Below are 23,482 nucleotides of genomic sequence, written 5' to 3'. Positions count from 1 at the left end.
ATGGAGATGATAGTGTTGATATTATGCGGATTATTCGTCTTTTCTGTGTGCATAGTGCCCGTGGGGTATTCCTGAATACTGTTGCTTGGTCTGTATAGTCTCCCATTGTATGTGGTCGTCTGTAAAATCTTGCTCGCTATTTATGTGATCTTGGGTGTCATATGGGGTGGTTGTTTCTCTGCGGTTATGGGGCTCCACATTATCTTGGGAGTAAGATGGGTCACATTAGCCGAGCGCTGTGCTAATAACAACAGCAGTGGTATTCCTGTATCTCGAGCTTGATGTCTCACTTGGATCTTCCTAACTATTGACTGTTACGAGCTTTATGCCCGAATACAGTGGTAGGACTGAGTATTAATTCGAATACTTCTCTATCCTCGATTTACTTTGTCCCCAGATCAAACCTCTTTAGAAACCTTTTGACCCTCAGTGAGAGACGCAGCTTGTGGGAACTTTGCGTCTGGCTCTCTCTGTGCCCTTTCTTTCCTTGTGTTGAATCCTGCCTCATATATGTTTCTCTAGTATACTTTGGTCTCTCTATGTTAGATCCTGAGAAAATATTGATGTCTTTCATGGCCGCACACGTACCTCACTCACTATCTCACTGCATTTCCTTGTGGCTTCATTATAGGTTGCCTCTTAGGTTCTACTACTGGCCAGTTTTACTCTAATTCTTGCCAGATAAACAATAGTGTTCCATTCGTGCGGCTAGACTTATAATTATTTAAGTGCCCGAATCCTGTGCCTTGTGGTTTAGACTGTTTGATGAGAATGGACAGAGTGTACTCGTCATTCGTGGCAGGTGTGGTGTGCCAAGGGAAAGGGACTCCATGCCCGTTATTGAGAATGTTAAATGCTCTCTTCAAACAACCCACTGGTGAAGCTGATCAGGCTCTGACATGAAGAGTTGGCACCACCAAGTAATATGGAAGCAGATCTCGTGGGAATGTTGATCCTAATGTGATAGTCTAGTTGCTACACTTCACAGCTTCATGACGAATTCGTGCGCGCAAAAAGATGTTTTGTTTTCTTGCATTTTCTCTGTGGGTTCAGTAGCGTGGAAAGCGTAACAGATGTGTCCTATTACGGACGCCGGAGGGTGCAGTTTCAGCCATGTGCGATTTCGGCACGTGCATGAGGGTGTGTCCAGCTTTATGTTGGAGTTTTCTCCCATACAAGTTTTGGCTGGACTTACATAGGTCATCCTCCCCTGATTTCTTTTCTTCCTATCCGAAAAGGCAGTCTTCTAATCATGAGAAGCCTATGAAAGTCCCATTAGGGAAGGAGATGTCTATAACCCCACGTTTCCGCAGTGTGTGGTTTCTACCTGTTCGCATTCCATTCTCACTATACTAGATTCGCTTTGTCAATTGCTGAATTCAGCAAAGAACCACATCGCGCTCTCGCTCATATTCACCCTAATGCATGTCGCAAGTGCTGCATCTACGCGGCTGCCATATTGAAAGACTAGTTTCCTAGCAGTGCACTGAGCAGAATACTGAGCCCTTCTTTAGTAGAATGGTCTTGAACTTAAATGTGATTTTGTCATCTATCCTTCAGAGAGGATAGGAAGGGAACAAATGAGTGTGTTTACATTTTCTAGTGCCCTGCAGGCGATGTGTTATAAGAAATATACCATCGATGCATTCTTGGTTGAGTGAACAAATTGTGTGCGTTGCTGCTTCTCCAGACTGCTAGCTGATCGTTGCTTGTCAATCCCTGAATGTGAATATATATTTCGTACGGACTTACCATTGTTAGTCAGATTACATTTCACCTCTTCTTAGATTTCTCCACAACTTGGTCCTCTAATATAGATCTTGTCCTCATCCGTTCTGATCTTTCGCATTCATTTCTGCTAATAAGTATTATCAGCTAGTATTTTCTGACTTGGTGTCAGCTAATAAGTTACTTATCATATGTGCTACTGAAGGTGGGATTCATGTCTATAGAAGTCTATCAATTGCAAATATTTCTAACCAAGCTGTCTAGACAATGTGTCTGCAGTCTTCTCGTCCGTATTTGTTTGTGGTTCTTTACCACTCGGCATTAGTATTTTCTTGCTCCTCTTGTTTGTTTGTGGATCTATGGTAGCCCACGCCCAGGTGATATTGGAAAATTGCAAAGTGCCTTAGAAAACTGGTTTACGCCAGTGTACTTAGTGCATCTCTTCATCGCTCAACTATAACTCACAACACTGAGGCTAATCGCTCTAGAAGAAAAATATACGTATAATCATAAACCACTTTATATTTTGCACATTTCACTTTCAGTGAATAGCTGAGTAGCCTTTGCAGCTTTTAAACTTTTAGAGCTAATGGTTACTGCTGCAGCAGCGTACTCACTTTAGTGTAAAGTTTCCCGTTTAAAGCACTAGAATAAATGGTTATGGTGATACTCAAGATGAGAAGCAAGAGACGTGATGTTATGAGAGTCTCCGATCATTAGATGGTCGATTGTGGAAATATTTAGTACGTTTGGTTTTTTCTTTGTTGATAATCTATGGTAATTTTCCTCTTACCTTGCACCCGCTGAGTACTTCTCTGCTTAGGCGTATTAGTCTCTAGGTCAGTTTTCTTTGCTATTGGGCAGAACACCAGTCGATTACCAGTCCTTAGCGATACGAATGAGTTTATCTGTTAAGTAGTGCAAGGTTCTAATTTGATGATATCTGTTTTATAAGGTTTTTACATCACTTGGAGCAGTCTCTTATGTATAATACATGTTTGCCCCTATTAAATCATGTTAATCTAGTGTTCGGTTTCTCTGTGTGGAGTGACAGAAGTATATGTTTCCTAGTTCTCCTGCAGCAATGGCCAGTGCCTCTGTAGATGCCTGAGCTGAGTTCGGGACTTCTTTGTGTATGATCCTGTGTCAGAGTCTGTGGTAGCCTGTGAAAGGTAGATTCTTATGCGAGAAGTTAGATGCCAATGCATTTAATTTTGGTACCTGTCCCAGTTACTCTCCACTCTCCTCCCGCATGACCCTCTATGTGGTCGTTGCTTCGTCGCTTCTCGCCTGGCAATGTTGTGGTCTTATTATTCATGACATGGTATAGTTACGGAATATTTCTTGTGTGTAGCCCATACAGCCCGGTTGTCGAGGTGTACATGGTTATACTTGTCAATTGAGTTAAAGTGGACTGTTAATTAGCAGGGGGCCGGCTGAGTTTCCACGCGAGTGAGCGAACGTCTGTTGTGAAACGCTTACACATAGGCTTAATATTGCGTTATACCTCTCTTCCTTGGTGTAAGTTAATTAGGTGTTGAGTGACAAGCACATTCCACTAGCTATAGATCATTCTAAACGACATTAGTACCAATATCCCTTTTTCTTCCACAATTTTAGTGGGCTATTGTCCCTCGTGGCCCTATAGCGCATGATACACTACATTCTTCGTAACTCGGTATGGTGTCAGAGGGTCGTATACACTAGTCCCTAATTCCTCTAATTGGCTCAATACACCAAAACAGTGGCATATCTGCTCAGAATTCTTCCGAGATGCGATCATCTATTCCTTCCTTTGCATCCCGTTCATCCTGTGCTTACAGCCTTGTGTTTTAGTTAATGTTGCTGAAAGGGACCGATCCTATTCGCTCGGACGGGGTAAAAGGGCTTGTGCGAGGAATGAGGGGAGAGGAACCTGGAGAGAGGAAGCGGCTAGGGCTGTCCCGTCCATGGATGAGGCGTGTGATAGTAGGAGACATGCCTGACTTCCGGGTGGAAACGCGCAACTGTGGGAGCCCTGGGAGCTGACGACGACACTCGGTGATGGCGGAGTGGGGGGCGCTGTGATTGGGTTCCTCTACACCTGCCATATTATGTTTCAATTGTGACACCCAACCTATACCTGGCTCGTCCGAGATGGGGCATGATTCCGCCGGACCCTGCTTGCGAAGTCATTGACCACAGGCCAGGGCACCTAGCTTTGAGGGTTGAAGAAACTCGGTGTTCGATACTGTCTAGCCTTAAGTGAGAACATTATTAACCAGCCCAAATGCTCCAAACTCATGCGTATGCCTCATTTCCTAGTGTGTGTGGTATCAAGAAACAAATGTCGAGGTGTCATGCTCTCAATGTCGACAGCCGGGCAACCAGTGCGGAGGCAATCAGCAAAGTGGGGTTATATAATAGATTCAATGTCGATCCAGGTGTCTCATTGTAGTTCTTGGTCGGTTGGTGGATCAAGCTTCCATAATGATCAGAGCCGTATATGGCTGCTAAGTGTAATAGAGTATCCCCGTGTGTAAATTTGTACATTTAGATCCAGTTTGATATACTCTGAGTGGAGTGCTTCCCCAGTCGTCTTGCACATTAGGTAGCTCGGAATATTAGTGTTTACTTAGCATTTGTGAGCAGTGTTCTAGCTTAGTAGCGAGTGTCACGTCTCTGGCTTGCGCAATCTGAGTCTGTTAGTGTGTTTGGAACTCAGCCTCTGGTATAGTGGCCAGTGCTGGACTTGTTAGTGCTAGAAGCGTTTTGGTTTTAAACTGAAGTCTATGATTCAGTGGTAACTGAATGAGTTTACTCAGTCTAATCTATGTGTCTTTACTGACAGGTGTCTAATGGTCCCGTTAGATCTTCTGTGAGTGTAAGGTTGTGTTTGCATGGCTTCTAGCTGGAGACCTTTCCGAGTGAGAAGGCGCCTCTTGTGCTTAAAATAGTGTACTGCGCGCGCATCAATTGTCTGTCAGCAAATGTTGGGCTCTAGAGATTTCCGCCTCGTGGCTTGCCGTCCGGTTGACTTTGTGGTATCGATTAGTTTGACAGGGAGTGTGCTACGCCATTAGCTAGGTCCAGGTGATTCTAACAAGGAATCAAGTCTGAAAGCACTTATTTTTAAGTATAGACACTTCTAGATTCATAGCATCTTAGTAGTCCTCTAACTACTTCTAGTGGCACTAGTACTTATTACCTGATGTGTCTGATGGAATGAACATGGAAAAGACAATTATTGTGAAGAGGTGGGTTAGGATGTTCGTTACTATAATATATAAATGTCTCGTGAAGATTCGTTCATAATGTGCTTACCCTCCTGGAATATTGAATCTCTAATGATCGACATAGAGTTGGTGTGTTCTGCCGCTATTCCCGACTAGCTTCCTACTTTTTCACCTCAGCCGTTTCTTGTCTCGTCGTTTTCCAGAAGGTGCATACTGGGTGATTTCTTCCTCCTCATTCCTGCAGTTTTGTCACTGCACCCCATGCCAACTCACAAATGTACCTTTGTCTTTGTGTGTCTCCCTGTAGCGAGGCGGTGTGGCTCCCCCTCTCCACAGGAAGGGTTGAGGCCCCGTCCATTTCCCCCAGGGCTTGAACTTCCGGCAGAAGCCCCGCCCCTCAAAGGGCAGCGACGACCCGGAAGTCATAAAACCGGGTTGCCGCGCCTCAGTTGCGCTCCAAGCACCAGCGAGAGCAGACGTGCCGCACCCCTCCCCCCCCAGGACACGACCCTCGTCGCGGGAGGCTGCCGTAGCCCTCCGAGACAGGCGACCAGGCCCTTTGCAGGAAACCGACCCCGCAGCAACACGACTCTGAGCTGCGGGACACTACCGCCTGTAACCAGCCCCAACTACGGCTCGGAGGAACTTTCGGACCGGACCTGGCCCAGCTAACCAGGATACCCCGGATGTCTACCTAGCCCGGAACTGGGAGGAACCCATGATGGCTAGACTACCCGAGGCGCGGACCAGGTAGGAGCGCAAGGGGGAATGCGAAAGTTAGCCCGGGGGCGGCTCTGACCACAGTCAAAGCGCAGAAGGGCCCGAGCCAATGACCGTGTTGTACTTAGGTCAGGATTCCCCACTTGACCGCAGCTGTCAGTGGTTTCGGTAGGATCCCGCGATTCACTCTTCAAGTGTGTTTCGCGCTGGATCCCCTGACGCCACTAGACGGTGGCAGCCCCTATCTAGAGGCCCCGGGCTGGAATTGCAGAGGAAGTGAGTGGCGGCCTGCTTTCCCCCTAGCAACCCGTAGCCGGTTGGCAGTATCCCCCTTCGCCCACAGCTACCGTGTGTTGTTGCTCTGCCCTGCCCCCAAAGGCCAGAGCCCCTGACTGTTTGCTGCTCTGCCCTGCCCCAACGCCAGACGCTTAGTGTACTGTGTTTTGGGTTGCCCCGCCCGAACCAGGGCTTGGGGCCCTATTGACTCTGTCTCTGCTCTGCCCGTGCCCAAAGGGCAGAGCTTAGTGTACTGTTAGCTTGGTGCCACTCAAACCACGGGTCTGGGCCCCTATTGACTCTGTCACTGCTCTGCCCTGCCAAAGGCGCCAGAGCCTAGTGCACTGCTGTTTGGTGCCACCTGCTCCAAGGCAGGGCTCACTGACTTGCCGCTGTCCCAAGTCCACTCCACAGGGAGCGACACGCCCAGACATGACCACGGACCCGAGGGACAGGACCCGGTGAGAACAGGATGAGGCCGGTGTGGCTCCCCTCCTCCACAGGGAGGGTTGAGCTCCGGCTTCCCTCGTCACACTCCCCTTTGTTCATCTGCTGCATTTCTGGTGATACATTTTACTGGGCATGGACACCTGTGTACATGTGTGACAGGGTGTACAAGCCCTTCACTGTACAGGAGGGGGTTAAGGAGCAACTCTGGGCTACGGAGTCCCCACCCTTCCACCTGTGCTAAGCATGGTCGAGTTGGAGGCAGGGTTTAGAAGCCTGCCAGGCAGCTCAGTCAGAAGCTTGTAAACCAGGGAGGAGGATGTGCCCTGGGAGCTCCAGTGGAGTATATGAGCTGGGCCCATTCCGAGTCAGTGAGCAGAGGAGCCTCAAAACACAGCAACTAGGACTGGGGCTGGAAAACCAGAAGGCAACTCTCCCCAGGGACGGGCAGTGGCCAGATGGGGTGCAGACTGAAGTAGGAAGTGATCCAGGTAAACTGACATGAAGCTGACACAAAACACCAGGACCCTCGGTCGGAAGCTGGTGGAGTGGGAGGGCCCAGGTTCTCCTACTGCCCCCTGCATTTATCCACCAGGTGGAGTTGTTGACAAGAGTTCTGCATCCACTAGTTGGAGCTGACGCCCACTGAACCATATCCACTAGATGTGACCACTGCCATAGATGTTAATAACTAGGCAGGAGATCCATGCCTCTTCTGTCTGAGACCTGGAATAGTGAGTTAAGCTTCAGAATCTCCTTATCCTTCAATCTCTCTCTTTAGGCATTGATGGATTCTCATCTCTTTTGGGATAATCTGCATGAAAATATGATACTAATTTTTAAAGCAAGATTAGTTAAAAATACAGAGAAAATGGTTCTTGGGGTATGATTAGAAGCAACTAAATATCAAGACCTTAAAATTGAGACACCCTTCAAAATGCATTCACAGGAAAAATTAGAATGAAGTTTCTTTCTAATGATTCACAAAGAAAACTGGACTTTGTATGGAAAACTCATATTTAAAAAGGATAAGAAATGCGGACTTTAAAGAATCATAGCATGCTTTCCAAAATCCCCTCCCCAAACATAAAGATAAAAGATATACCAGCTTATAACACTGAAATATAAAATGAGGATTGCTCAATGGTAAAATTAAAAGCTTTGATAGATATATTTTAATAATTTGTAATTATGGACAGCGAATGAGTACAGATGAGGTAACACTTAGGCAAAGATCTTGATGGCACAAGTGTGGTTTTCCCAAAGCTTCTTTTACATAGAATTACTAAGCTGCTTAAAATTATGTTATTGATGACAGAACAAATGAAACATATTGTGCTGGAAGTTTTGAGGTAAATACAAGCAAACCTGTAACAAAAAAAGACCCAGGACAGGGTGATAAAATGACATGACTCAGAAAGTGCAAAAACCAGCATGAAAAATGCAGAAATTGATTAATTGAAGCTTGCACATGTGGAATATACAGGTTACCTAAAACCCAAAGGATTAACGTGATAAAAGGCAATTGAATAAAGATTAGTTAATCTGTAATATAGAACTGCAAAAAGAGCTAAGTAAACATGGCCCCATACTGGAGACACACCGGACCAGAAGCTGAAGGATAGGATTGAAGAACCAGACCAATGGAATAGAGAAGGTGATGACTATCAAGGAAGGGGGAAGGACTTCCCAGTGCCAGTTCTATCCTTTCCATTGTTATTTGCCTGGCATAAATGTATGTATGTATGTTCAGACACCATAAGTGACATTAATTCTGTCTGAAATTGTATAAATAAAGGTGAAAATTGATTAAACCTAAATTGGATGGACTTGTGACTCAATTTCCTAACTTTTATCAACAACCTGCTAGTAAAACAAAACAACATAAAACATCTATCTACTTGGCAAAGCCGAGTCAGGTAGGCTCCCCTTCACCTAAAGGAAAAAAATAAATGATTTCTCTCTCTAGAAATCAACAGCTCACCTCTCTGACCATTCCTTTGTCATTCTGACAACCTCTCCCTTTTGACTAGAGAACCTGCTTGGCAGGTCCAAGGTAAAGAAGTTCATTATCATAGCAGGCAAAGTTACATTAACATTTTCACAAAGGAGTGTTTGATCAGAAGTGCCACCTGGAAGAAATGCCAATGTCTTTCTGTCTTATACAAGGACAACTATTCTCTCATCACCTCTGAAAGGTTCCCTCACTTTCCTGTTCCAAATGCATCATCCCAAAATTAGTTAATCTCCACTTCCTCAGTCTTCATCTACATGCAATGTATGTACCAATACAACTGTTTCAGTTAGGTGTGTGATTTTTTTTAACCAATTATTTTATACCATTACAACCCCTAACACAGACAGAGGTGTAGTGGTATAAAAGTTCCTTATAATGGTATAGCTTATTTCCTATGCCTTATGGGAAATAACTTCATCCATATTAATAGAGATTGTGCCACTTTAACTGGTATATAACTTTTGTTGTAGACAAACTCTCTTCTTCTGTTAGGGGTGACTCATTTGTCTGCCCATTTTTCTTCGTTATAGATGTTAGCTTAATATCTTATGCTGGATATGTGCTGATTTCTATTGTAGCTAACCAAATAGGCAGCATGGACTCACCTCTTTTCAAAACTCTCTTATCCATTTTGTTTTTTCTTGTATTACAACATACTAGCAGATCCCAGGTTACACTATCTCTTCAACTTATTTATTAGTCAGAAGCCCACTGAGTGTTTTTTTACTTCAGTTGAAGCCAGCTATAGTTGCTACATTGCATTCGAGTTCAGCCTGGATTTCTCCAGTCTATATTCATCCTATTTACCTGTCCCACTTTTTGTGAGATCCTCCATATTGCTGGAACCAGTTGCAGCTATGCATAAGAGAAGCAAGTGATCTGCCATAAAAGACATCACCATGCTGTGAAAATAGTAACCTTTGCCTATTTTATTTAACATTATTCTTCATGACAAGATGACCTATTGATTCACTATCAAATATTTGCTATTATATAAGCTCAATAAGTTTAAAAGCTCTTTATAGTTAGGAGGATCCTGTTAGAGTGACAACAGCACAAATCTATAAAATTAACAGTCTTGAAACATTGTATAACACCATAAAAGCTTTCAAGCATGTCCAGGTAGTATTTATTATTGAAATGGCTGTTCAACGGAAGCAGTGTATTGTTAAATAGATTAATACTGAGATTAAAATGCCTATGGGAAAAGTGCCTAAAGTGCATTCCTCAAGGTCCAAAAATGTAGGATTTTTTAGCCTTTTAATATGGAGAATTGGAACACAAAAACTTCAGATACTGGAATGCATCTGTTTATCTTGGGTATGTCTACACTACAGCTGCTGCAGCTGTGCCACTGAAGCGCTGTAGTATAGATGTTTCCTACGCTGGAGCAAGTGGCTTTTCCATTGATGTAGTTAATACATGTCACTGAGAGGTAGTAGCTAGGTCAACATAAAAATTCTTCTGTTGACCTAGCCATATCTGCACAGGGGGATTAGATTGATCTAATGAGGGTGCAAAATTTTTCACAGCCTGAGTGAAGTAGCTAGGTCAATCTAATTTTTAAGTGTAGACAAGACCTTGATTTGAGTGACATTTCCCATTAGTTTCTAGCAATGTTCTGCATGAAGAAACTAGGATCAGTTTATACTAGAAAACTTGTAGATTTTCCATTTTGCACCTATAGAATAAACTTAGTGCTCTTTGCTACAGGTTAACCTACTGGAAAAGTAGTTGTATCATCTCTGAATCCTGTAATATGGGAGAATCTATGCCGATTCAGCACTGACACCACTTAATATATCAAGGGTTCTCAAACTGGGAGTTCGGACCCCTCAAGGGGGTGCAAGGTTATTACATGGGGGGTCATGAGCTGTCAGCCTCCACTCCATACTCTGCTTTGCCTCCAGTATTTATAATGGTGTTAAAAATATTTAAAAGTGTTTTTAATGTACGGGGGAGGGGTGTGTTGCACTCAGAGACTTGCTGTGCGAAAGGGGTCACCAGTAGAAAACTTTGAGAATCACTACAATATATAAAGTCTAGGAGGTATGGACAAGTTATCTTTCCATGGTTTGCTTGAACAATGCATAATTTAGTGGTGGGAAGAAGAACATTTCCTTAAAATTACATTTTTTTCTGTGCAGCACTGTTCTTGGATTGTATAAAAGCACTGGTCTACTTGCAAAGATTTCCCCCTAACACTCCTCCTTAAAAAAAAAAAAAAGTCAGTATTGAGCCTTCAATTTTAACCTGAATAACATAGTTTATAGGCTTTTACGTAACTGTAGTCTAAGTAACTATGGAATCCTCTCCATAGTTCCTTGCAACTCAGAGGGACTGTGGTTAGCGTACAGGAGCAAGTTCTTAATAAACGCAAATGTTAAATGACCAAGCAACTCTCAATGCCTTCTGCAAGTCATGCAAGGATTGCTATACTTGGAGGATAACTGGAACCCAATATCGCGGTTCTCTTGTTTTATGAATTACAACCAGTTACAATACTGCAGTGAATCCCAGAGGCACCACTTTTTCAAAGTACAAGGAATCAAACAAACAAGGAAAAAAGAGGTGAGGGATAGGAGGGTGTATAATTGAGCAGCTATTGTTGCTCTTCATTTGGGAAGCTTTGGGGGCATTATATAGATGAAAAACATTATTGTCTGCCATATGGTGGCCAAGAATTTTGCAAATTATCTTATTTTAAGCATCATTGAGTCATCTCATACTGACCATAAACCAATAAAGTGTCAGGATATTTTATGTGGCCCCTGAATAAAGCTGCATAAAGTAGTTTAACAACTATGAAACTAGATGGTTTCCTTCATAACTACTGAATAACACCACAGAGCCCTAATGAAAAGATGTCTGTTGAATGTTTGTATGGCATATTGCCCAGTGTCAAATTAGTTGCTCCCCAACATGAGTCATCGTCAGCTTCAGACATAGCAAAGCTAAGCAGTGGTTGGTAATTGTGTTCTTCTTTGTGTAGAATATAAAGGAAAATTGTCTCTGGATTTTACCCCAGTGCTCCACTGTAGTTGAAGTTGAATACACTCTGGTACAACAGCTGACAAATAACTTTTTTTTTTTATCTTTTGGAAATAAATTATTTGGTGAATATTTTAATTATTTGCACATTATTATAGAGCGGGATGAAAAATTAGTGAATATTTGTGAACATACATGAATTCCATGACTTGTTCTACATAAAATAATTCTAATTTACTACTATTATTTGGCCAACTGTAATGATTACTACATTTCCTTCTTCAAAGTCATCATCTCATAGCTCACCGCATCTTAAGAGAAAGAAGAATATTATGACCTGGAAACTATCATCCCAACAAAACGATATGGCCTATCTCCAAGGAAACATTCTCAGGGTTTGTAGAACAACAGAATTTCAGGATGCCATATCACTTAATGGAATATTATGAATGCATGGACACATGAATGTTTGGATGATAAAAAATTGAGAAGTGCTGAAGACAAAATGTTGGTTACGTTAACGTTTGCATATTACATGAATATGCAAGTGAATGTTCTGAAGCTTGAATAGTCAGGTAACAGTTACATTAAGATTCTTTTATGTGCTGAGAAGAAGTGTTTGAATAGAAATGAAGAATATAATGAAGTGAATCTACTTCAGAGTTTAGGCCCAGATTCAGCAGAGTACATAAGCATGTATTTACATTTATCCCTGTTCAGCAAAGCACTTAAACATATGCTTAACTTTAAGAATGTGCTAAAATTCCATCTAAGTTAAGTATGTTCTTAAAGTTAAGCACATGCTCAAGTGATTTGTTGAATAGGGGCTTTATGTAGCTCCAGTCGAGCTAACTACATGATCCACACCAAAGTCTGATCAAATATGTGAATGGACAGTGATGTGACAGAGGACAGTTAGTTGGCAAGGAAGAAAGCAATTGACTCCTGTGGATTCCTAAAAGAGGCAAATATTAAAGAATCCAACAGTTCTCCAGTTCTTTTCTGAAAGTCACAACAAAGGTATTATAAAATGTTTCATGGTATATTATGTTATGTTAGCGTTATATAAATTGGCTGGAGCTCTTAGGCTGGTATCAAAGGTGGTTGAAATTGGAAAATATTTGGCTGCTACTGGCTTATGGAAACCAACCTAAGTGCTTGAAGAACAGATATGATATTAAAATATCCTGTTAGCAGCAGAATGATATGCAACTCCACATTTCACTTGCATCATGCTCAGAATACTTACTTTCCCTGTGTCTGGATAAGACACAAGTTAGGGTAGGAATTGGTTGTTCCAGGAGCGTCTGTTATTAGGGTTGCCAACACTCCCGGTTTTGAAGTCTCCCGGAATCAACCTCCCGGAGGCTACAGCAGCCAAACTGGGAGATTTTAGGCCGCTAAAAGTGTGGTGATGCAGCGGGCTAAGGCAGGCTCCCTGCCTGCCCTGGCATCGTGCTGCTCCTGGAAGTGTCTGCCACATTCCTGTGGCCCCTGCAGGGGGAACTACAGCCAATGGGAACTGTGGAGACAGTGTCTGATGGAGTCCTCTGGTCCCTCCCCAGGGGTTTCAGGGATGTGCTGGCCACTTCTGGGAGTGATGTGCAGAGGGGCAGTGCGCAAAGCCCCCTGGCCTCACTTACCTTGGGCAGTTCCATACCACCTTCTGTATCCCAACCTGTGCCCCAGACTCTGCCCAGAGGTTCCTCCAAACTCCGAATCCCTCAGTCCCAGCCTGGTGAAATTGAGTGAGGGTGGGAGGATGGAGTGAGCAGGGTGGGGCCTCAGAGAAGGGGTGGAGCCTCAGGGAATGGATGGGGAAGGGGTGGGACAAGGGTGTTTTGGTTTGTGTGCTTATGCAGTTGGCATTCCTACCTGTTATAGAGCGGAGGTTCTCAATCTTTTGCTTTCTGAGCCTCCCCGCTCCCCACGCTATATAAACTCCACAGTTCACCTCTGCCACAATAACTGACTTTCTGCATATAAAAGACAGGGCTGCCGCTGGGGGTAGCAAGCAGGGCAATTGTCTGGGACCCCATGCCACAGGGCCCTCCACAAAGCTACATTGCTTAGGCTTCAGCTTCAGCCCTGTGTTGTGGGGCTTAGGGACATGGGCTTCAGCCTCATGAGGTGGGCTTTGGCTTACTGCTCCAGGCCTCAGCCAGTCTAATGCTGGCACTGCTTTGCCTCCTGAAACCTGCTCAAGGCCCCTTAGGGGGCCCCAGCCCCTAGTAGAGAACTACTGTTATATAATATCGTGAGAGTAGCAATTGGACATACTTTGTCAATGAGATTTACAAGGGAAGGGCATTTGTGTAACCTGATTGCTCAAGCTCATGGAGTTTTAGCTAGAGTAAAGCTCAGAAAGAGGCTGAGAATTCCTCAGCAGAAAAAAATGTTCTTCCTCATTGGTCTGGCAAAGTCTGTGGATCTTCATAAATGAGCATCAAACACTTCTCCTTATTCAGGCCCTTGACTGTATTGGTGTTTCCGAAGTATATTTGTTATGTTTACAGTTCACTTTTGATGTTGAAACCACTTACATCATGGCTTTTTCCCTTTGTAGCAAATTTTAAAAACGTCATGCACCATGAAACAAAGTGTGATTGACTTTTTAAAAAATAAAATAAAATTCTCAGTTGATAGAATAGGATTGAAAACAGCAACTGTGCAAAATAAGAAAGTACTTGCATGAGCATTTAGTGCACACACCCACACACACACCACTAGCAGAATTACCATTACCACGGCATAAAAATCCATATATCATTTCCTTCTTAGTTCCCCTGAGAGACCTGATTTTTTGTTTGTTTGATTCCTCTTCCTCCATCTTCTATGAATAAATTAACACTTTGGTCAATAATTTAAAATTTTGCACCAATGCCACTTGAGAACTGATTTTTATGTTTTGTTTGGTGGTGTACTAATGCTGTGTACACACATTCCTTTAGCTTTATGCTGGTGTAGATGTGATGGAGTGAGTCCAAGGTGACACCTTTGGAAATCTCTAATTTTTTGAATAATCAGGCAAAGGGAGAGATTTCCAGAAACAAGATGGATGACAAGGTCAAGCTGAAGAAAATCTCTGTGTAAGTTTGAAAACGTCTCTCCTGCCAACAATGATCCACTAAAAGATATGACCTCACCCACCTTGTCTCGCTAATATCCTGGGATCAGCATGGCTACAACAACACTGTATATTCAAAAAATTAGCACAAGTACAGCACAAGTGCATATGAATCATTAAATGCCTGAAGCATACATAAATGGTGCACTTTCCAATTTTAATCACACTACATAACTATAAACCAATATTTACAAAAATGTGTATTTAAGGGATCCATCAGTGAAACTATTACATTTCTTATGAAAAGAAAATTATGTTTGTCTGGTTTTTGTTTAAATTCAGAAATACATCCTCCTTGCTGAGTCATTGCAACATGAACGTATATGATTGGCCCTTCAAAGGGTCTCCAGTGGTCACAGGCTACAGTCATAGAATTAAGCCTCCAGACGTTCGAATGGCTGAATTTGAGACACTGCATTTGCTTTGGGAGAAACACAGACAATGGAAGTGAAAGGTCTGGTTCTAAATGTGTTCAATGGAGGGGAATTGTCACAGACTGCCATACTGCTATGCCTCAGTGAGAAGCAAACTGCAGGCTTTTTATATGGGAGAAAACAAAGCATTCAGAAGGCGATTGGTCAATTTTTTTGCAGTTGTGTGAGACACTATACAGAAACAAATACAAACTGAAAGCTAAGTGAGGTTTTTTTATGTACTGAATTAAACACCAGGTTGCAAGGGCCAAGAGCAGTGAAAATAAAGAAACATCAATTACAAAGTGACAGGATGCTTCTTAGTGAGACAGTTATTGCCTAGAAATAGGAGCTTCCATTCCTATTGTCCATGTCTATGATTCTCAATTCAGAACCATGTAGGACTTCAAAGTATGTCCTCTTAAATATGCAATATAGCAATGAGATCATTGTAAAGTCCACACAGATTCATGTGCTGATGAGTGAAAGTACCTTATGAGAAACAGCATTGTCGACATTACAAATTTAGCTGTTTGTGATTTAATTAGATAATCCAGAGCTCTAGCATTGTTGCAAGGTATAAAACAGCCTACACTAGCATCCAGTTTGAAAGAAACATACATTGGAATCTTATACAGAAGAGAAATATATGCCTACAATTTTCCAAAGGAAATATGGCAGAGCAATAAAGCACAACATCATAGATACATAGAATATAAAATTCATAGATTATAAGGCCAGAAGGGTAGTAGTAATTGCAAAATGTAAGCGCTTTAAGTGGCCTTTCCATGATATACTACCTTTTCTTGTTATGAGCTATTGTAGCAGGCTTTCACCGAGCTGTATAATGGAAATAGTTAACTCAGATATTACTATCACTCCTGTACCACAAATAAACTTTTCTGCTGAACCGATATATGGCTCCTATCTTTGCACTCTCCCAAGCCCCAGTGCTGCCGGGGCTGGGTCTGTCCCTGGTATAACTGTTAGCAGCCTCAGGGCTCCTCCAAATTACATTCTGCTGCCATCCACTCAATGCAAATGTTCTAGAGCAAGGGATTGCTGAAGCACAGTGCAGTTTGGCCACTCCCATCCCCAAATTATCTGCTACATTGTGAGGATCAAAAGCGGTAACACAGAGACAGCTATGCTAGCCCTCCACCAGCCACTAATTCCTCAATGCTAGAAGAACCCCTAACTGTCCTATCAGAGTGGTTTTACAGCTATTTTTTACTGTTCATTCTAGAAAGTTAAAGTATGACTTTTATTTTATATGATGTAGTCTAATTACCGACTGACTGCGTGATAACTGCTTTCTCACAGACTGCAAAATATTTAACTTGCCTCCACTTTAGTCCATGAAGCTACACTAATTTACACCTGCTGAGGAGGAGGCCCTGCGTCTTTACAATTGACCAGTTTAATCAGAGTATCAAGAATTATATTTCATATTATATATATTCATATTTGTGCTTTTGTGTACATTGCCACACAGCTTCTGATGAAATCAGCTTGCTTTCCCCTTCAGAATCAGAAGGCATTTCTATCTCTAGGTTACTCTGCCAAACTTGGATTTCAATGAGGAAGCATTATTCACTCACAGACCTTTATTAATTTTTACACCAGGCCCATTTTTCTGAGCAGCAAGCTGTAAAATTAGAAGTTATTCAGCATACTGGCCCACCTGCCAGGCCCAAGTCTTTTGGCTCCAGACCCACCCTCTACCCATGCTGCTTGCTGAATTATGCCAATGCAGGAGAGTGTTCCTTCCAGCTGGACTGAAATCAAATCTATGCAACTTGTAATCGTATGTCATGCGAAAAATGATCAGAGTTTAATGCATTTTAGGCCCTTTCCAATAGACTTTAAAACTGGCACCACCATTTGGCAAGTGATGTACCTGGTTTTGAACAGGTAAATACTACACATCAAAGCTCATTTTATTTGATGTCTACTCAAAGTCTTCTTCTTGACATTTCACCACCTCTTTCTCGTCCATTCACTAGAGTACCAGTTCCCTGATTTTTTTAAAGAAACTTGTCATAGCAGCAACTGCTGAATTTATTGTGGCTTTTTAATAAATAAACAGTTTGAAATTGCTTAAAGTTTCTTTTTCCCCAGCTCTCCAAGCATGCTAGGATTCTGACACACTCAAGCTTCCAGAAGAGCTGCAATGAATGCAAGATGTTTGGGAAGCCTGTTCAGCTAAGCTTGGCTGCCTGTTTGAAATGGAGTAGCTGAGGAGTCTGTAGTATTGCTGTTTCCTTACAGCTTACTCTAACGGAATGCTAATAACCCTTTCTTGAGGCACAGCGCTATTATCGATTCACTTATCACCTACAGCAAAGTCAACACAGTGCTCATCATCATAATAAACCTTTCTTTGCTAAAAGTGCATGATGCAAGCTAGTTTAAAGTTGTATATTTTAAGAGGTCAAGGAATTTGATATCAGAAGGCTGTGCATTCTCCACAGCCAAATTTATAGCCCTGCAAGGTGTTGAGTCTGTTTCTACCTGAGGAGGAAGTCAATAGCTTCTATGGTCTCTTTCCATACAAAGCTGAAAATCAAAGTATTTAGTAGGGACGGAATCTGGTTGTCAATATTTATTTGTGAGGGTTCTCAATTAGAAACAGGTCAGGTAACAAATCAGACCCCTGTCTCCTAAGAAACCCTCCTACTCCATCATGATTAAAAGCAGCCAGGAAATCACTACACTTCCAGAGCAGTAACTGTTATGCCTTTCAGTCCTGTTCATTGCACTGTTCTCCTAGTAGTCTGATCCTGATGAGGCTGCAGCCATTTCATGTTCATTTCAGTGGAGACTCTCACGAAGGGGATACATACACTGTCATCTCTTCCATGGAAATGTTGGTTCTTTCTTGTCGCTGTTGTCCTTAGTCTAAAATAATTCTGATTTGAAGTATCCATATGCTTTGCTTGTCGATGGAAAAATATAAAAGTACTCATTCCTTGTTGCGTTTAACTAAGGAATGAGTCATCTAGTTACAATATCAAATGCTCCAGACACCTTTCTCAAAAAGCATTGCTTAGCACTGTAGATTGCTCTACTTACTAATGCCTATGAATAGTCTTTATTTCAGTGGCTGGTTCCATTAATGTTAATGGAAGTGATCTCCTGAACAAGGACAACTCAAGGGATGTAAGGATTTGCATCAATGGCTTTGTGAGGACAAATGAATAATGAGGGTTTACAAAAATTGTGAAACAAAGAGGGCAATTCAATTCAAACTAGAATAAAACTGTAGCATATTCCTTTTAAGTCAAGCCAAAAGAGAAAGAATTCCTTTTTTCATACAAAAATATTTGAATTTGGAAATTCTTTGACCAGCTCTACTTTCGTTGAACATAGAATGATGAATAATACCAGGAAGAAGGAGATTCTCTCAGATACAAGGGAAAGAAGGAAAGAAGATACAAAGGATGAAATCCTAGTCTTCCTGAAATCAGTGCTAAAATATCCATTGATTTTAATGGAGCTGGGATTTCACACAAAGACTTCGTAGAGATAGAAAGCAGCCTGTTACTGAAGCCTTGGCTCCTTCAGAAAGCAAGAGAAATAGTAGGAGGACATAACAGCAGAAACATTTCAGTAAAATTTTCATGTTAAGTAGCAGAATTCTGGACCAAATCAGGAAGTCAAACAAAAATCAGTGACTCAAAAAAAGATAACTTGATATAAGAAGTAGGAAAATAAGGTTATTTGGTCTTGCAGTTAAGGTGTTAGACTAGAACTCAGTCTATGTTTTTACCACAATCTTTTTCTTTGACCTTGGCAAAGTCACTTAATCTCCCTATCTCTTGTTTGCCCACCTGTAAAACTGAGATAATACTTCCCTTCCCCGTGCAAATTTAAATTTATAAAAAAGTGGTGAGATGCTTACAAGCTACAGTAGTGTGTACCATGTAAGTAATCCAGTAGGACTTTTCAATAGGTGCACCTCTGACAATCAGACTCTATTACTTGATTTCAGTTTTGCTATTTGAAAAATTGAAATATCTCACTACCTTTTTAATTTTTATGAGTCTTCCATTATGCCCCGAAGGTTAATAGACTCATGCTGTGAGAAAGTAAGGGGGGAAGTGAATTTCTGAGTCTTCTACCAATAATTTTATTTTCATTTTATTGGCATGTGGCCATTTCTTTTGTGAATGTGGAGTTCTGATATGGAACACAAAGTCAGCATATTGTTTTAGTCTTGGTATCTGTGTGAGTGGGGAGTGAAGGACATGACATGGGGGTCAGATTTTAATCACTTGCAGAAAAGGCTTTTTAAAAAAAACAAAAATATAATTAAAATCAAGCATCACCTTTAATTCACTGTTTTAACAGCTCAAACTGTTGATGTGCAAGGTTGGAAAGCTCAGCCTATTGGGAAAAACATTACCTTCTCAAGAGTTCAGATTTTGTACAAAGTACAGCAAGAGGCTGTTGGAAGCAATATATTGCTTTTTGAAGAGTGGGTGGCAGTTTGTCTCTTTGTCTAACAGTATTAGCATCTGGAAATATTGTGGAACACACATTTATCTGACATTCATTATGTCTTAATTATGAAGTGTTAGGAACTAAGAACCATTCAGTTAAATGTTCAGTTAAACCCATCATTTGTCAGATCCAATGCCCTATATAATCTATGGCATTGAATGACTAAGATCTAAACAGCTTCTGCGGGTAGGTATGGATGTGTGGTGTGCATGCATAGGTGATAAAGCAAGTTCATCAACTAGTTCATTTAACATATTAAAATGCCTATCACCAGGCTGGCAGGTTCTTCCTAGTATGTTCAGATTTTCCATGTATTCTTTATCTGCTAGTTGTAGGCCTGATCCAAACCCCTTTAAATTCACTAGGTGATTCCACTAAATTCAGCCAGTTTTGGATAAGGCTCTTCTTCCCCGATTGTCCCAATTTCTGTCCTTTATTTTCCATGTTAAAAAACACATTCTCAGTATCTCAGATATTTCTGAGTCATCATTAATTAAATTCCCTTCAACAATGGATCTGCCTTTCCCTACCTTTGGCTAGCATTGACTCATTCTGCACTTTTTGCTGCTCCTATTTTTTCCCCTTACAGACATTAAATGAAGTGGAGTATTCTTTCAGTACAGGTTTTTAATCTCAGAATTTTGAGCACTTTCTTGTTAATCAATTCTATCCATTTCTGATTTCCTGTATTTTTGTTGCTTTTGTTGTTCAGAGGAACTGTTCACCTTTAAGCCATAAATATGGTGGTTTTAAGACACTACGGACTTCTCTTATATGAGAGATTTTAATAGTTTCTTCTGTTGCACTTTACTTACCAGAGCCAACTCCTGCTGTCCTTACAATGGAGGTTTTGCAGGATTTGGTCCTAATTCCACAAAAGTTGCTTTCCTGAAGTCTATCACAGTAGATATAGTATCATAGCAGTCCTTGAACCCACTCCTACCTCGCCAGAGTTCAAATAGTATTTATCATTGGTAGTAAGCTTTTCTATTGTTCTTATACTCTTAGTCAGCTTCTCTGTATCAAGAGAGTAGTAATATTTTGGATTGTAAATTGTTTGGTGCAAGAACTGTAATTTAGTATCTGTGTACAGCGCTTAGCACAATGGGGCCCTGGCTTGGTTTAGGATTGTTTATTACCCAATAGATATTTGAGTAGCCTAAATCCTTCTCAGCATATATGGTGTCTTGCAGCTTAGATTAGCTTTGTAGCTAGTTCAAGATTTTGCATTCCAATTTTCCAGTCCTGGAGTCTGTGAAGGATGTTTGTAACTGTGGTTTCATTAAGTATCTGAACCTCCTACCGTTGTTGTTAATGGCAAAAGTCCCAAAGATTTTGGTGGTGCAGGACCAGGGTGTGACACTTTAAATTCTACTTTAAAAAGAGTATCATGCTGAATAGAAGATGTATGCAAGAAAAGAAGAAAAAATATCTTAGAGGAAAGTGACTCTTTTTGACAATTTGACAAAGGAAAATGAAACAAACTTAGAAGATGGAAAAATTAATATAATATGAAGCAAATAATCTGAGCATTTGAGAAGGGAGCATTCACTCAGAAGAACAAAAGAGATGAAAAAATAGCTCATTCAATATTGCAGAAGGGACAAAACTCAACAGCAGTCACATCAACTTTAATAAGAAACTCCCCATACAGCAGTTATCCTACCATAAAGAACTTTTCAGTGAACGACTTCAGTGCTTTTTTTGGTTTTTTTAAATGTCTTGTGCCTTCATCTCTTTATTTACAATTTAGATCTCCATCGTGTTTCTAACCACAGAAATAATGGGAAAAAGGTTGCCTAATTATAATTAGAATACATATACTACATGCCACTTCTAAGCTTGTGAATGCAATGTAGTTCCTCTAAGGCAGGGATTGGCAACCTTTGGTACACAGCCCATCAGGGAAAGCTACTGGCAGGCCAAGACAGTTTGTTTACCTGCAGCATTCACAGGTTTGGCCAATCACGTCTCCCACTGGCCACGGTTTGCCATCCCAGGCCAATGGGGGCTGCAGAAAGTGGCGCAGGCTGATGTGTTGGCCACCCTTCCTGCAGCCCTCATTGGCCTGGGATGGTCAACTGCGGCCAATGGAAGCCACAATTGGCCAAACCTGCAGTCACTACAGGCAAACAAACCATCCTCTGCCACCAGTGGCCTTCCCTGAGGGGCCGCGTGCCAAAGGTTGCCAATCCCTGCACCAAGGTAATCTGAGTTATGCCAATTTAAACATCTGAAAATATGGCACTAAAATGCTAATTGAAATAAGCTATAATTGCAGAAAATGGAAATACAGACAAAGTTGCCAGTTCACAATATTTTCCTAAAGAAAACTTCCCGGTTCCCTCATTCTCCACTCCTTTTTATTTAGGTAGAAAACACTAGGCCTAACAAATGCCACAAAAATAGTGATAACCTCTACTGATGTTCAGTCATATACAGGAGGGGCCGATTTCATAGACCCTATAAGCAGGTTGTAACTACAGTAGAACCTCAGAGTTATGACGGCTATCCTCATCCTAGTACTTAACTTCAGTGGGCAATGGAGCAGGCCAGTGGAGGTAGTCTTAATTTCTTTTATTTTTCTTCACGTATCAACTTGTGAAAACCACTTCAAACAAAAGTTTGCTACTGAAGAGACTTCTTGAGCAACAGACTGGTTCCAAAGCTTGCCCTCAAATTCCTAACTGCTTGCTTGTTTCAGTCAAATAGCCAAACATTTCTCTGCGATGATTCTTTGAGGTTGCTGCGAAGCAGACCTGACACGGTAGAAGATGTCAAAAAATAAAGTAATGCTGCTGATGTTAAGCCTCTCCCTCTGTGACTGGTGGTGGCCCTTTGGTATCCGTTCCTGTTTAAGTCATAGCTCTCCCTCTTTATTGGATCATTGCTGCACTGAGTCTCAGATGAACAAGAACAAGATTCAGAAGGCAGTTGCACTAAATCAGGGTTTCTCAATCAGGGGTTGCCGCTTGTGTAGGAAAAGCCCCTGGTGGGCCGGGGCGATGTTTTTACCTGCCCCGTCTGCAGGTCCAGCCGATCGCGGCTCCCACTGGCCACAGTTCGCTGCTCCAGGCTAATGAGAGCTGCTGGAAGCGGCACAGGCCAAGGAACTTACTGGCTGCTGCTTCAGAAGCCCCCAGGTAGTAGAAATATGAAATGCAAAACCAATGGCAATGTACTAAAATGCTGTCAGATCAAGGTTGAAGGGCAAATCCCTTAGGACAAGGATAGAAAATCAAGGAGAGTGGATAGTAGTTTGTAAACATGATGAAATAGTCAGTGTAAAAAAGATAAATATTAAAGACAGAGACATGGTGTCCTGAACTTACTATTACATGGGATTCAACCAGGTAAGTATCAGAGGGACAGCCATGTTAGTCTGGATCTGTTAAAGAAGCAAAGAGTCCTGTGGCACCTTACAGACTAACAGACGTATTGGAGCATGAGCTTTTGTGGGTGAATACCCACTTCGTCAGATGCATGTAGTGGAAATTTCCAGGGGCAGGTATATATATGTAAGCAAGAAGCAGGCTAGAGATAATGAGGTTAGTTCAATCAGGGAGAATAAGGCCCTCTTCTAGCAGTTGAGGTGTGAAAACCAAGGAAGGAGAAACTGCTTTTGCAGTTGACTAGCCATTCACAGTCTTTGTTTAATCCTGAGCTGATGGTATCAAATTTGCAGATGAACTGAAGCTCAGCAGTTTCTCTTTGAAGTCTGGTCCTGAAGTTTTTTTGCTGCAGGATGGCCACCTTAAGGTCTGCTATAGTGTGGCCAGGGAGGTTGAAGTGCTCTCCTACAGGTTTTTGTATATTGCCATTCCTGATATCTGATTTGTGTCCGTCTATCCTTTTCCGTAGTGACTGTCCAGTTTGGCCGATGTACATAGCAGAGGGGCATTGCTGGCATATGATGGCGTATATTACATTGGTGGACGTGCAGGTGAATGAACCAGTGATGGTATGGCTGATCTGGTTAGGTCCTGTGATGGTGTCGCTGGTGTAGATATGTGGGCAGAGTTGGCATCGAGGTTTGTTGCAT

This window comes from Chelonoidis abingdonii, chromosome 7 (genome assembly GCF_003597395.2).
Source record: "Chelonoidis abingdonii isolate Lonesome George chromosome 7, CheloAbing_2.0, whole genome shotgun sequence".
Lineage (NCBI taxonomy): Eukaryota > Metazoa > Chordata > Testudines > Testudinidae > Chelonoidis > Chelonoidis abingdonii.
The sequence above is the reverse complement of the archived record's forward strand: the minus strand, read 5'-3'. Positions refer to the sequence as shown.